At 41.7% G+C, this 16304-nt stretch overlaps 1 protein-coding gene across 1 annotated transcript in view; it reads right to left on the reverse strand.

Moving 5' to 3' along the window:
• Window positions 1-11740, reverse strand: part of LOC115472562 — a 122919-nt gene extending 111179 nt beyond the window's left edge. Inside the window, 1 exon segment of the mRNA XM_030206859.1 lies at window positions 11642-11740. The gene's annotated coding sequence lies outside the window, so the exon portion shown is untranslated.
• Window positions 11741-16304: the final 4564 nt, after the last annotated feature.

The following is a 16304-nucleotide window of genomic DNA, read 5'->3' on the forward strand; positions in this document are numbered from 1 at the left end:
TCCAGCCCATCCCTATCTATTCAGTCACGATCAGGGCGTAGACTGTAGAAGTCTGCCCAGCTCCCATTTTTGTGAAGAGGGACCACATCCGCTCGTCTCCAATCTCGCGGAACCTCTCCCGTCTCTAAAGATCTATTAAATAAATCTTTAAGAGATCCCGTCAGGGCTGCTCTGAGCTCCTTCAGTATCCTGGGATGTATCCCATCCGGCCCCATAGCTTTGTTCACCTTCAGATTCTCCAGCTGTTTATAAACACTTTCCTCCATAAACAGCGCAGTATCCACTCCATTCCCAGACGTTCCCTCGGCAGCCAACCGTGGTCCTTCTCCAGGATTTTCCTCCGTGAACACAGAAGAGAAATAATTGTTTAGCACGTTCGCTTCATCTTCATCACTCTCCACATAGCCATTCTCATTATCTTTCAGTCTCGCAATTCCATTCCTATCTCTTCTCCTTTCTCCAATATATCTGAAAAAAGTCTTGTCATCTCTCTCCTCATCTTTAGCCATTTTTTTCTTCCGCTCGCGCTTTCGCTAGGCATATTCCCCTCTTTGCTCCTTTCAGTTTAATCCAATAGACTTTTCTGTGATCCTCTCGTTGCGTTCTTTTGTATTTTTTGAACAAAGCCTCTTTTGCTCTTATTTTTTCAGCTACTTGTTTGGAGAGCCATATAGGCTTCCTGCTTCTCTTGTTTTTGTTTACTTTCCTCACAAAAAGATCAGTCGCCATATTTATAGCAGCCTTTAGCTTGGACCACTGTTTTTCCACTTCTCCTATGCCTTCCCACGCCAACAGCTCCTTCTTCAGGTATTCCCCCATTTTATCAAAATCACTATATCTGAAATCCAGCACTTTGAGTTTTGTGCGTCCGCACTCCGCCTTTGCCCTTATATCAAACCATACGGTGTGATGATCACTATCACATAGGTGGGCACCCACCCGGATATCAGAAACACTACCTCCATTAGTGAGCACTAGATCCAGCATCAACCCTTTATGTAATAAAATGCTTGTAGACATATCTATTTCTTTGTAGAGGTTCACTTTCTCTCTGCTTAGGTAATGACTGTAGCTGAGAATGTTATAGGAAAGTTGTATCAGCTACTGGTTAGGAACACTATCTGTAGAGGGCAAGACCATATTTGGGACTGTGTATGGCAGGGGGTGGGATTGGGAGGGCTCAAATGGAAGGCAAGATCATATCTGGGAGCATGTTTAGCAAAGGGTGGGGGTAGAGGTGGAGGTAAGACCATATTTGGGACTGTGTTTGGCAGGGAAATGAGTGGCGTTCATTTAGTTTTGCATTTCCCATATTAGGAGATCAGGAAACACGATTGTTCTTTGGGAATTTGCCTGGCCACTATTTATTGAAGGGTAAACGGCCCAATGGAGTGGAGGAGTGGCCTAATGGTTAGAGTGGTGGACTTTGGTCCTAGGGAACTGAGGAACTGAGTTCAATTCCCACAGGCAGCTCCTTGTGACTCTGGGCAAGTCACTTAACCCTCCACTGCCCTGTGTAAGCCGCATTGAACCTGCCATGAGTGGAAAAGCGCAGGGTACAAATGTAACAAAAATAAAATAGATACTATTGGAGATTCAACATGGAATGTTGCTACTATTGGAGATTCTACATGGAATGTTGCTATTCCACTAGCAACATTCCATGTAGAAGGCTGCACAGGCTTCTGTTTCTGTGAGTCTGACGTCCTGCATGTACGTGCAGGACGTCAGACTCACAGAAGCAGAAGCCTGCGCGGTCACCACATTGGTGATCTGCAAGGGCCGACTTCTACATGGAATGTTGCTAGTGGAATAGCAACATTCCATGTAGAATCTCAAATAGTTGCAACAGTGGAGGAGTGGCCTAGTGGTTAGGGTGGTGGACTTTGGTCCTGGGGAACTGAGGAACTGAGTTTGATTCCCACCTCAGGCACAGGCAGCTCCTTGTGACTCTGGGCAAGTCACTTAACCCTCCATTGCCCCATGTAAGCCGCATTGAGCCTGCCATGAGTGGGAAAGCGCGAGGTACAAATGTAACAAAACAAAAAAATAAATAAAAATGCCTGACACAGACAGTGTTTCGCCCAAAGGGGCTGCATCAGGGGCTCTAAAATAAGGTCTTCATCAACAGAAATTGTTGAATAGTGTATGCCCTAGATGCCACCATATGTAGTAAATGGCCAAAGGGCTAGGGCACAATAGCAGGCAAAAAACCAGCATAATGGCTTTTGTTAGAGGTAGAATCACACTCCAGAAAATGACAGCGTGTAACCACACACATCTGCTTTGTTTGCCTCCAATATTTAGAATAATGACATTTACATTTATACCGTGAACATATGGTGGTAACTGCCAAACTTCCACTAGTTCTGTAAATGTGTTCTTAACTTCCATAGAGTATATTTGCAAGGGTCTGTATACACAAAAAAAGAAGATCTTCCCCTAATGCAAATGAACACAGATGACATTGATCTCAATTTCATCTAGAAAAGTCCAACGTCTCTGGTAGATACTGCAATGCTCACATCATTAAATAAAACAAAGCTGCTTTTTTGCGAAGTAGTTGGTTCATTTTATATACTTAAGTGATCGTTGCACTATCTACTAGACACAAACGTTTCTATACGAAATTGAGATCAATGTTCGCTTGAGCCATTATACCTACCGATATTGTTGACTCCTGAGGAAGGCGTCTTAGCGCCAAATCGCAGATCTGCATCAAGTCTTTCTTTAAGCTTTGGCAAATAAAGAAATTTTTTGTTTACTCTTGTGTTGGAATCAAATTGGTCCACCCTTATTTCCTTTTATTTATTTATATTTTGCTGTGTTCTTTTGCAAGGGTGTGTACACATGGACCGAGCATGAGTGGGACTCACACTTATATGTATAACTTATGGAATGCTATATGCTACCTGCCGGATTGTGTATTTTGTGCCTAGTGTTCTGTACCTAAATATAAGCATATTCCATACAATGCGCGTAACTTAATTGGCTTAACAAACCAATAAGCATTATCAACAGCACTTAACAAGCAATAATGAAAACTAAATATAATTTACATTTATAACTTGCTAAATGTATACTGTAATGAACTGCGCCTAAATTCAAAAGGGTCATGGCTAAGGTCATTTCGTGGGTGTTTCCAAATTTAGGTGTGCTGTTATAGAATATGGCCCGGTCCACGTACATCTACGTGCAGGGATTTACGCCATATTTTCATTGATGTAAATGGACGTGCGTAGTTTTAGGCGCTGGGATATCAACTAAGCATATTTTATATACCATACCTAAACCTTATAGAATATGCTTAGGTGAAAATGATTTCTGCATGGATTTTCCAGGTGCCATATATAGAACCTCACCCTACATGTGTATCTTTGGCAGGTGTTAACACATATACCAGCTCTATGGTGGCGTAAGTGCTAGAAGGTCCCAAGAAGCAAGCTGGCCCACAAAACCCAGGGCGAAAGCCAGGTGAGAAGAGGAATGAAGACCGGAATAGTCCAAAGTAGAATTTATTAATCAACCAACTAAACAAAAGGGGTAAACCTGTGCCTGACTTGGCCACGTTTCGCCATTGGATGGGCTGCCTCAGGGGCCGAAAATACTGTTAAAAACAAATATAAGGGACACTTTTACTAAACTGAACTAAAAAGTGGCCCACACTACTTTTAGTGGATGGGTTTCCCATGCGCTGAGGCCACTTTTTGTGTGTCGGTAAAATGGCTGCATTTGTATTGTTCCCCAATTAGCGCATGGCCATTACTGTGGGAACCCTTACTGCCACCTATTTACTAGGCAGTAAGGGCTCCCGCTCGAATCCCATGCTAATCAGGCAGTGCATGGCAAAGTACCCACACTGAATGATAACAAAAAAGTGAGGAGAAACCAAGGAGGATACAAAAAAAACTTTATTGGATTCCTAAACAGACGACCCGACACGGCCGTGTTTCGGCCAAATGGCCTGCCTCAGGGGTCTTGATCAATCTGAAAAGTTGCAGTGTAATATTATACACCAATGAGAATTGACACACACTGTTAAATCATTAACTTCTTTGGTCTCCTCTCTTAGAAAAATGGCGTCCATTTGACCGAAAAACGACGGGTCGTCTGTTTAGGAACCCAATAAAGTTTTTTTGGTATCCTCCTTGGTTTCTCCTCACTTTTTTGTTATCATTCTCATGTTTTCGTGAGGTTTTTTTTACTGCTGTAATGTACCCACACTGCCTTATTAGCGAAGCGCATGCTTACTCTCTGCCCATAAGCATGCATGGCGATCAGCATACTACCGTGGGACGCCTCAATGCATCCTGCAACAGTGCTTAGTACAAGGGCCCCTAAATAAATAGAAACTAGGCATCATATATTTACAGAATTTAATAAAATATAAACTCCCTAGTACAGATTGATTTATTCCTAGTCTCATTAAGGTTACATGAATCGCTTGTTTACTCTTTCCAAAAATACTTGGATGCACAAAATGAAGCTATTAAGAACATAGTAAGTGATAGCAGATAAAGACCTGAATGGTCCATCCAGTCTGCCCAACAGTCATATTCATTATCAATTCAGGATTAAATGACCAATGAACATGTTATTATATACTTGGTCATGGTCTTTTCTTTGGTGTTTCTGGGACATAGACTGGAGAAGTCCTGAATCTGTCCTTATGTTCCAACTACTGGATTTGCCATCAAAGCCCACTCCAGCCTATCCAAATCCATCTTGTCATTTGTGGGACACAGACCATAATAGTTTGCCCAGCACTGTCCTCAAATTCCAAATTACTGGAGTTTGCCAAAGCTTTCTCCAGCCCATCCTACAACCAGATTGCTATATGTGGAACTCAGATCGTACAAGCCAGCCCAGTACCGGCCTTAGTAGATACAGTCAGAGTTGCCACCTAAGCACCACTTGACATGCAAACTCATATGCAACCCTTTAAATTTTGTTTTTTTTTTAAATATCATTAATTTTCTAATTAGAGATCTTCTGTGTTCATCCCACGCCTTTTTGAATTCTGCCACCTCCCTCGAAAGGGCATTCCAGGCATCAACCACCCTCTCCGTGAAAAAGTAGAATATAAGAAAATATTTCTTCACTCGATGTGTAATTAAACACTGGAATTCATTGCCAGAGAATGTGGTAAAAGCTGTTAGCTTAGCAGGGTTTAAAAAGGTTTGGATAATTTCCTAACATAAAAGTCCACAAGCCATTATTATGATGAACTTGGGGAAAATCCACTGCTTATTTCTAGGATAATCAAAAAATAACCTGTATGGCAATGTTCCACCTATATAATCTGTGACAAACACAATCTGTAGTTTGTGTAAACATAAACAGCAAGCAGTGCTAATTACTTGTTAAGGGGACGTCTCATCCAGTCACAAAGGCAACTACAACCACGCGTGTGATGACCCTGCAGCTGTGACGATATTATAATCATAGACAGCCCCCAACCACCTACAGTGCAACAAACTAACACTCAAAAATATATTAAATGAGTGCTCTATAAACCATAAATGCCTATATTAGTCTCTTTTTATAATTTTTCATATCTTTGCTTATGTTGCACTGTTGCTTCTGTTACAGTGTCTTAACTATAGCGCGCTTGCTTGAACTAGTGTCAGTATCAGAGAACCAAGAAGCCTCCACAAACTTCACGGTATTAGGCACAGTTCATACTATATTGTGCCATGTAACGAACTGTTATGGCTTGCTAAATCACTTCTTACAATAAAGTCTTTCTCTGTGATTCATCCCAGATACAAAATTGCACTTATCTGCAATTATGGTTGAAAGAAGTCCAAGTGGTAGAAACGCCTAGATTCCACCCTTAATATGCCCCTGACATGCCCCCCTTGTGATTTGAACACACTTCTGACGGACTTCATAGAGAAACGTCTAAAAATTGGTTTCAAAAATACCAAGTTGGACGTTTTTGTGAGAAAAACGTCCAAATGCATATTTATGCCATTATTTTGAGGTTTACTTTTGATTTTATTAGTGCGATGGTCCTTGCTATGTTTAATCATCTATTTGAGCTTTACTTTTCATTTTGGTGATGTTTCTCAATTGTTTTAATGGAAGCACCCTTGTTACGTTTAATGTTTACTATTTGTATAAATGGTGTTTTTAAGCTTTGTTTTTAGATTATATGAATGTTTCATCTGTGTCTAGAATGTTTTAATATGAAGTCCTTGTTATGTTTTATATGTATATACATAATTGTTTTTTATGATGTTTGAGCAATTGTGGTTTCTTACACTATATATGGGGGTCCTTTTCTAAGCTGCGGTAGCATTTTTAGCTCATGGTAGAAATCAGCTAGCGGTAAACGCCAAAGCATCTATTATATTCCTATGGGTGTCTCAGAGTTTACTGCCAGCTGATTTCTACCATGAGCTTAAAACGCTACCGTGGCTTGTTAAAAGACCCCCTATATCTCTTTCTATTTATTTATTTAGGACTAAATTCTATAGAACATAAGAGTAGCCATACTGGGTCAGACCAGTGGTCCATCTAGCCCAGTATCCTGTTTTCCAAACAGTGGCCAAGCCAGGTTTGACAGAAGCCCAAATAGTAGCAACATTCCATGTAGAACCCCAAAGAGTAGCAAGATTCCATTCAGAAACCCAAATAGCAGCAACATTCCATGCTACCAATCCCAGGGCAAGCAGTGGCTTCCCCATGTCTGTCTCAATAGCAGAAAATGGACTTTTCCTCCAGGAATTTGTCCAAACCTTTTTAAAACCCAGTTACGCTATCCGCTGTTAAAACCTCCTCCGGCAAAGAGTTGCAGAGCTTAACTATTCATTGAGTGAAAAAATATTTCCTCCTATTTGTTTTAAAAGTATTTCCATGTAACTTCCTCGAGTGCCCCCTACTCTTTGTACTTTTGGAATGAGTAAAAAATTGATTTACTTCTACTCGTTCTACACCATTCAGGATTTTGTAGACCTCAATCATATCTCCCTAAAGAACTGGCACTGAGAAAATACTGTTTATTGCTAAGCAGTGCTTAAAGTTAGGTGCTCTTTATAGAACAGTGCTTAGTACCGGGAACCATGACTGCATTTAGGCATGACCATTTACACCAATGAAACCTTGGAGTAAATCCCCATGCCTAAATTAAGCGCAGATCCCCGTTATTCCATAGCAACATGCATAAATTGTGGGAACGCTCCCAATCCGCCCATGACCCTCCTATGGCCGTGCTCCCTTTTTGGATTCACAAATAAAATTACGCGTTGATCCTGTGCCTAAATTTACACACATACATTTTAATTAAATCCAATTAGCACCAATATTTGCTAGTTAAGAAGCCGATTATCAGCGCTAATTAGCTCGATATTCAATTATATTGTGTGCCCAAATTTGGCACATGCAATTTTTAGTGACTTTTATAGATTTTATAAGTACATAAGTAATGCCAAACTGGGAAAAGACCAAGGGTCCATTGAGCCCAACATCCTGTCCACGACAGCGGCCAATCCAGGCCAAGGGCACCTGGCAAGCTTCCCAAACGTACAAACATTCTATACATGTTATTCCTGGAATTGTGGATTTTTCCCAAGTCCATTTAGTAGCGGTTTATGGACTTGTCCTTTAGGAAACCGTCTAACCCCTTTTTAAACTCTGCCAAGCTAACCGCCTTCACCATCTTCTCCGGCAACGAATACCAGAGTTTAATTACGCGTTGGGTGAAGAAAATATTTCTCCGATTTGTTTTAAATTTACTACACTGTAGTTTCATCGCATTCCCCCTAGTCCTAGTATTTTTGGAAAGCGTGAACAGACGCTTCACATCCACCTGTTCCACTCCACTCATTATTTTATATACCTCTATCATGTCTCCCCTCAGCTGTCTCTTCTCCAAGCTGAAAAGCCCTAGCCTGCTTAGTCTTTCTTCGAAGGGAAGTCGTCCCATCCCCATTATCATTTTAGTCGCCCTTCACTGCACCTTTTCCAATTCCACTATATCTTTCTTGAGATGCGGCGACCAGAATTGAACACAATACTCAAGGTGCAGTCGCACCATGGAGCGATATAACGGCATTATAATATCCTCATACATGTTTTCAATACCTTTCCTAATAATACCCAACATTCTATTCGCTTTCCGAGCCGCAGCAGCACACTGAGCAGAAGGTTTCAGTATATTATCGACAACGACACCTAGATCCCTTTCTTGGTCCGTAACTCCTAACGTGGAACCTTGCATGACGTAGCTATAATTCGGGTTCTTTTTTCCCACATGCATCACCTTGCACTTGCTCACATTAAACGTCATCTGCCATTTAGCTGCCCAGTCTCCCAGTCTCGTAAGGTCTTTCTGTAATTTTTCACAATCCTGTTGCGAGTTAACGACTTTGAATAACTTTGTGTCATCAGCAAATTTAATTACCTCGCTAGTTACTCCCATCTCTAAATCATTTATAAATATATTAAAAAGCAGCGGAGGTTAGTGTTTATATTTATTTTTAGCAGTACTTTCAGCCCCTGAGGCAGCCCATCAAAGGGTGAAACTTGGCCATGTCGGGCATATTTACCCCTCCTGTTCTGATGATTGATTAATAAATTCTACTTTGGACTATTCTGGTCTTCATTCCCTTTTCCACCTAATTTTTAAGCACATATTAAGCGTTTACGCCAGTCTTTCTATAAAGGAAAGTAAGCGCCTAGGTTCCTCTTCAGAATAGATTCTTCTCTGCATTATCATTATCACAAACAAAAATTCTGATGTACTCGGAACAATATTTGGTTAGACTGAAAGAGGACTTCCAGGCACCTAAGTATAGACACCCAGTTATAGAAATGCCCTTCATATGATTATGCATTTTAACATTAGTGCATGTTCGAAATATTGCAACGCAACTCATCCATTTACTGGACCTTGTCATGATCTCTGCTCTTGAACATTGGGTAACGGCATTAAAACTCTTTGGCAACATGGAAGATTTTAAAAATTGTCCGCATTGTGATAAACTCTGTAGGCTGCAGAATAGATGATGGCAGATAAACATGAAGGGCCTTTAAAAACGAAAGGGAACACAATTTTTTCATTTAAAGAATCCTTTAATTGTGAATTTTGATTGAAGAAAGACCCGACATGGGCCGTGTTTCGGTGCCACCGTACCTGCGTCAGGGGTCTGCTGGGTTCCAACCCCGTACCGGTGTACAGACTAGATGATGTTCCCTGATTGGATAGTCTGTATACCGGTACTGGGTTGGAACCCAGCAGACCCCTGACGCAGGTGCGGTGGCACCGAAACACGGCCCATGTCGGGTCTTTCTTCAATCAAAATTCACTATTAAAGGATTTTTTAAATGAAAAAATTGTGTTCCCTTTCGTTTTTAAAGGCCCTTTGTGCTGTTTTTTTTTTTTGGTTTTTGTGCTTGGTCTCTTTTTTTGTACTTGGTTCCCTCTCTTTGTTACAACATGGCAGATAAACATGGAAATATTCCATCTAGTCTGCTCAGTAAATTGGTTAGGGTTGTAAGTACCACTCCATGCAGATTGTCCCCCATGCCTTCATTTAGAGTTATAACTGCTGTTCAGGTACTTTTTACCCATGGACTTTGCATCAGTTTCCAGAGCAAAAGTCCTTTTTGCACCCGTGAGCACTCAATCTGCTTTTTGGAAAACAATGTATACAGACTTGCACTCTCTCCATGTCAGTTCTTTTCTTCCCTTAACCCAAACACACTTCCTGGAACTGGAATACCTCCTCATAATGAGGACACTTTTATAAACCTATTTTATATATCTTTAAATTATTTATTGGGATTTATTAAGTGTGACATAAACAACTTACATTTGTGTTAAAGCTTAACAACACAGGCATCCAGAGCTCTCTCGAAGCTCACGGATACGCATGGGCAAATTTACACCTGCTTCAAGGTGGGTGTAAATGTATATTTTATCAAGTTTAAAAGCAGCGAGGCAGGCGGTCCGCCAAATCCAATATGGAAAATAAAACAAGGCAGACCTTGTAAAAAAAAAAAACAAAACACAGCGTTTTTATGAGAGACTGATTCCAGAATCTAGCTTGCTATGTTTTAACAGTTGCACCAGCCAGGCTATTTTTGGAATTTTATATCAGCTGGTGACCCGCTGCCCCTGATGCAGCCATTTTATACTGGCGAAACATGGCTGTGTTGGGCATTTCATGTTGAATTTCTGGGAACTTTTAATCTATTAATAAAAAAACTGTGGTTTTTTTTACAAGGTCTGTCTTGTTGTTTTATCTTCTGTTTTATAAAGTTTGCAATCAGTTCCCACCTCAATACATACTATCCATGGACCTCAGCGGTGCTCCTCACGGACTTACACATTCATAGTCAGTGAGACTTACGCACCTGCTTCATCATCGGTCATACGGATCCAAAAGCGTTCTATCTACTTAGACCTTAATTTATCCTCATTTCTTTTTCTATAAATTTAAGTAAAAAGTACTTATCTTGTTTCTTAACTGTCAGGTAGGGGGCATGTACATTGCAACGCCACCTCAGTTCCTTTCAAACAACACCCTTGGGTGTGTCTACTCAGGGTGCGGGTGTAAGTGAATATGATCTTGTCCTGATCCCATGCAATTTTATAAGACCCATTTTCCGTGTGTAAAAGCCACTTTACAGATGGAGAAGGCTTCACAAAACTCTTGCATGCAGTGTTTTCAGCATCGCGCATACTGTCAGGTAGGGGGCATGTACATTGCAACGCCACCTCAGTTCCTTTCAAACAACACCCTTGGGTGTGTCTACTCAGGGTGCGGGTGTAAGTGAATATGATCTTGTCCTGATCCCATGCAATTTTATAAGACCCATTTTCCGTGTGTAAAAGCCACTTTACAGATGGAGAAGGCTTCACAAAACTCTAGCATGCAGTGTTTTCAGCATCGCGCATACTATTAGTGACATTAAGGGAGCATTTTCACATGTAAAACACATTTTGCCATTGAAATGGCTTTGAAAAGTGTCTTCCACACAACTAATGATTCACATACTTCCTTTCACAGCCTGAGTATGGCAGAATTATGTAATTTACATTGGCAGTATTGCAAAGCAAGCCTAAACATATCTTTCCTTAGTCATGTTACAATTCCCATAGGGTGACCCAGGACTAATATTAAGTTGAGGAAGAAGAGAACTGAGTTTCAATGAAATGTTTCCCCGTGAAATCCAATCGAGAGCAGAATCTCTTCTCACTTGAATAATTTTCCATTTAGCCACTCTCTTTTTGGGGAAAGTATTTGCTACTGATGTGTCCAGATATCTATTATTACAGCAAATAATAACCAATAAATTCCCCCTCTAGTCCATAAAACTTTGCCCATCCAAATCAAGCTACCAGAACATCAGTGGAATTCTACGCATCACAAATTCCAATTAGTACCCAACTGTTTTTGAATTAAACATACACGGGCTTATTCTGAAAGAGGAAAGATTTCTAAGAGAATCAGACAAATTATTTGATCCCTGCAGGCTGTAGTTAAAACAGTGTAACAGCATCATCATTCTTTAAACTGTCCCTCCAATGGGTTTCAAATGAATTCAGCTTAGATGCATAAACACTTTTCAAACTCATCAAAGGAAAAGTTAAAGAAGGGGCTGAACCCTAAGACAAAAATCGACTGTATACCTCTCTCCTTGGTTCTTCTCTCCAACTGCACAGGCTTCTGTAAATTCTCCTTTTGCAAATTTTCATTTCCAGTCTTCTGAGGCAGCAATTAAAAAGACGCCATTCTTCTTGCCTGGGCTGAACAGTAGGTGACTGCTCCCTCTGTTAATTGTACTGTACTGTACCTCAAACTAGAATGGTTTTTGCCAAAAAAAGGATTAGAATGGGGTGGAGTGGGAATACCGGTTTGAAGTTGGTGTAGACATGTCATATTCAGAAAGAATCTGGAGGCATTGTAGTTAAAATCACTCCACGTCAGTGGTAAAAACATAATGGCATTTATTTTGAACCTTTTTACAGGGCCAGAGCTACAAGGTGGAGTAGGATTGGCCTTGGTAGCCTTCGCTCTGTCATATTTATTTATTTATTTGTTTCATTTGTATCCCACATTTTCCCACCTAGTTGCAGGCTCAATGTGGCTCACATGGTACCGCAACGGCGTTCGCCAGTTGCAGTATGAACAAATACAGGTGCTATTGTGGTAAAAGAAGGTTCGTGTTTGGTAGATACATTGGGGAAGTTAGGGAGGGGGGATAAGGGTTAAGGTATGTCCATTACAGTCTTTGATTTTGCAGTGTCGCAGGAACTTAGGTTTTTATGTTGGGTCGGTGGGGTATGCCTTTTTGAACAGGTTTGTTTTTAATTCTTTCTGGAAATTTATTTATTTATTAGGATTTATTTACTGCCTTTTTGAAGGAATTCACTCAAGACGGTGTACCGTAAGAATAGATCAAACATGAGCAGTAGGCAATTAAAGCAGTAAAAATATTCGAACAACAATACAAAGTATGGCATGGTATACTGCTTGCAATGACAACACAATCCACCTTATAATCGAAAGAGAAAAACACCCATATTCCGACCTAAATCGGGAGATGGACGTCTTTCTCTCGCGGGCGCCCAAATCGGTATAATCGAAAGCCGATTTTGGGCATCTTCAACTGCACTCCGTCGCAGGAACAAATAAAGTTGACGGGGGCGTGTCGGAGGTGTGGCGAAGGCGGGACTGGGGCGTGGTTATCGGCCGAGGAGAGATGGGCGTCTTTAGCTGATAATCGAAAAAAAGGCGTTTTTACCGCGATTTTGGGTCACTTTTTTGGACCCTTTTTTTCACGAACAAGTCCCAAAAAAGTGCCCCTACTGACCAGATGACCACTGGAGGGAATCGGGGATCACCTGCCCTGACTTCCCCAGTGGTCACTAACTCCCTCCCACCAAAAAAACCCCCACTTTACAAACTTTTTTTCCCAGCCTGTATGCCAGCCTCAAATTCCGTACCCACTTCCATGACAGCAGAATGTGTTCTATCCTCTGACAGCCTTTCCCTGGTTCTGATGTGGGTCTCGGGTGAGTGTGACACCTTTTTTGTTAAGGGCACTGCAGAGTCACATCAGCAATGCATTGTGGTGGGTGTAGGGTATTGGGCTCTGTGATTCCACTAGCTTGTGTTGAATGCTCACGATGTTGGTAGTTGGTAGGCTCTACTCCCATGGTGCTTTTCCCTCTGCTTACTGGGTCAGAGTGTGCCCTGTTTTGTTTCTGGTAGTCCATGAGGTAGTGGCCATTTTTGTAAGCCAGTTTTAGATCCTGTTCATGTGTTAGCCACGTTATAGCACTTAGTTCTTACCTTGAATGTTGCTGAAAGAGGGCATTGTACACCATTCTGCCAGCTCGGACCTACTGCTAATCTCAGTACCAGCGAGACTCGTTGCCAGTGGGGCACAACCTCTGATCTGCAGTTAACTGTGAGTAAAGGTGCTTATTCTAACAAAGGACGTTTTCAGCGAGATTAGTCTTCAGGTGTGAACTGCTGTGCCAAGGTTATACAGCAGCAACAAGTCCTGTCCCTGGAGCACTTTTAGTGGGTACTGCAGTGCACTTCAGGCAGGCAGACCCAGGCCCATCCCCCCCACCTGTAACACTTGTGGTGGTAAATGGGAGGCCTCTGAAACCCACTGTACCCACATGTAGTTGCCCCCTTCACCCCTAAGAGCTATGGCAGTGTTGTACATTTGTCCCTCCCACGACCAAATGGCTTGGATTAGGACGTTTCTGAGCAGGACGTTTTTACTTTCCATTATTGCAAAAAAAAAAAAAAGAAAACCCGCCCAGCTCAGAAAGGACCAAATCCATGGCATTTGGTCCGTCCAAACCGTATTTTCCATTATTGCAAAAAAAAAAAAAGAAAACCCGCCCAGCTCAGAAAGGACCAAATCCATGGCATTTGGTCCGTCCAAACTGTATTTTCGAAACAAAAGATGGACGCCCATTTTTTTCGAAAATACGGTCTGTCCCGCTTCTTCACGTACCCGTTTGCGGACATAGGCACCCATGGAGATGGGCGTTCGCGTTCGATTATGCCCCTCTATATGTACTAGAACATTATAACTGGTAGTGAGAGGTAAGGCAAAGTTGTAACATATAGATGAGTAAGAAAGTAGGAAGAATTAGAAAGTAAGTTGATTGATTTGAAGAAAGTTGCACGTGAGGTCAGAGAGATGGTTAAATATTATCTCAGCTAGGGTAGGAGTGGTAATCCCTAGAAGGGGTCACGTGTTACACAGGGGCCCTTTTACAAAGGTGAGTAAGGACCTACGTGTGTGCAGGATACTCCTCTTACTGACCTTTAAATGCATCCACTCTATGACCCCTCACTACCTCTCATCTCTCATTTCTCCCTACATTCCTCCCCGTGAACTCTGCTCTCTGAACAAATCTCTCTTATTGTCCCCCTTCTCCTCCACCGCTAACTCCAGACTTTGTTCCTTTTGTCTTGCGGCACCTTATGCCTGAAACCGACTTTCTGAGCCCATATGTCTAGCTCCATCTCTACCTGTTTTTAAATCTATGCTGAAAACCCACCTTTTCACTACTGCCTTTGGCTCCTAACCCTACTCATTTGCCCTCCTTCTCTCCTGTTCCTCTTTACCAGTAATTCCCTTGCCCGTAAATGTCTTGTCTGTCTGTTTTTACCTATATTGTAAGCTGTTTGATCAGGGATTGTCTCTATGTGTCTCATGTTCAGCACTGCGTACGCCTGGTAGCGCTATACAAATGTTATTAGTAGTAGTAGTAGTATACGTCAAATCGGCATTACCACCCAGCTAGTGGGTGCACCTGGCAGTAATTCTGAGTTTGGCACGTGCCAAAAACCCACGCTAGAAAATAATTTTCTATTTTCTACCGCGGGGGAGTTCCCGGCGGTGATCGGCAGTTGGCGTGCACTGAACGGTTACTGTGTGGGTAACGCATGAGCTGTTACTGCTAAGTCAGTGGGTGTCATTAAGGATTCAGGCCGTACATAGAAGCGCGCTGGTTTTAATTTTGCCGCACGTCCATTTCCCGGCTCAAACCCCCCTTTTTTCCAGATGCAGTGGAGAAATGGTCCAGCGTGCATCCAATACACTTACCCACGCTACCGCAGGCCACTTTTTGGTGCGCCTTTGTAAAAGGGCTCCATAATATAGTAAATGACAGCAGATAAGGACCACCATGGTTCAGCCAGTCTGCCCAGGAAGTTGGCCAGGGTTGTACCTGCTGCTCTGTGCAGGTTATTCCTCTATGCTCTCTTCTATATCTATCTATTTTTTGGTGCGATTCATTTACGTTTTTTTTTTTTAGTGGAAATACTCTATCTCCTGATTTCTATATGCGATGACTAAAGTTGTGCGAGCATATCAGTGCATATTCAGTCTGCTTCAAGTGGAAAAAAGTGGGGTATAAATGTTAAAAAAATAAATAAATAAATAAATAAATATTGCTGATTTGCACATACAACTTAAATGATTAATGAACCAATTAGCACCAATAATCGGCTGGTAACAACCAAGCGAAATCCACCATAAAGAAAATGTTTCTCTCAATGTGGAAACTCAAACGCATAAAACCATTTTTCCCTAGGGAAATATTTCGTAACCTGGTACAGTCCATGGTACTAAGCTACGCAGATCACTGTAATGGAATCTATGCGGGATGCAAGGATCAAATCATAAAGAAATTTCAGACCGCCCAAAACACAGCAGCCAGGCTGATATTTGGAAAAAAACACGTTTTGACAGCGCCAAACCACTCAAAGAAAAGTTGCACTGGCTACCAATCAAAGAACGTATCGCTTTCAAAATCTGCACGACTGTTCATAAAATTATTTACGGAGAGGCACCGGGATGGCATGGCAGACCTCATCGACCTGCCAACCAGAAACGCCACAAAATCTGCACGATTATACCTAAACCTCCACAACCCAAGCAGCAAAGGACTCAAATACAAATCCACCTATGCATCCAGCTTTTCCTTCCTAAGCGCACAACTATGGAACGCATTGCCAAAAGCAGTAAAAACTACGCTCGACCACCTACATTTTTCGGAAAGCACTAAAGACAGACCTGTTCACCTGTTCACTTGCGACACAATGCATCCAAAGACCGTAACAAACATTACCTGACTCTTCTTCCCCCTCTAAGTTCCCCCCAACTGTACCTACCATGCATGTACCTCATTCTAGTACAATATCACTTTGTATTCATTCATACCACGTATTTGTTCAGACCGGAATTGGCTAACGCCGTTAACGGTTATATGTAAGCCACATTGAGCCTGCAAAAGGTGGGAAAATGTGGGATACAAA

The sequence above is a fragment of the Microcaecilia unicolor genome, chromosome 6 (assembly GCF_901765095.1).
Source record: "Microcaecilia unicolor chromosome 6, aMicUni1.1, whole genome shotgun sequence".
NCBI classification, from domain to species: Eukaryota; Metazoa; Chordata; class Amphibia; order Gymnophiona; family Siphonopidae; genus Microcaecilia; species Microcaecilia unicolor.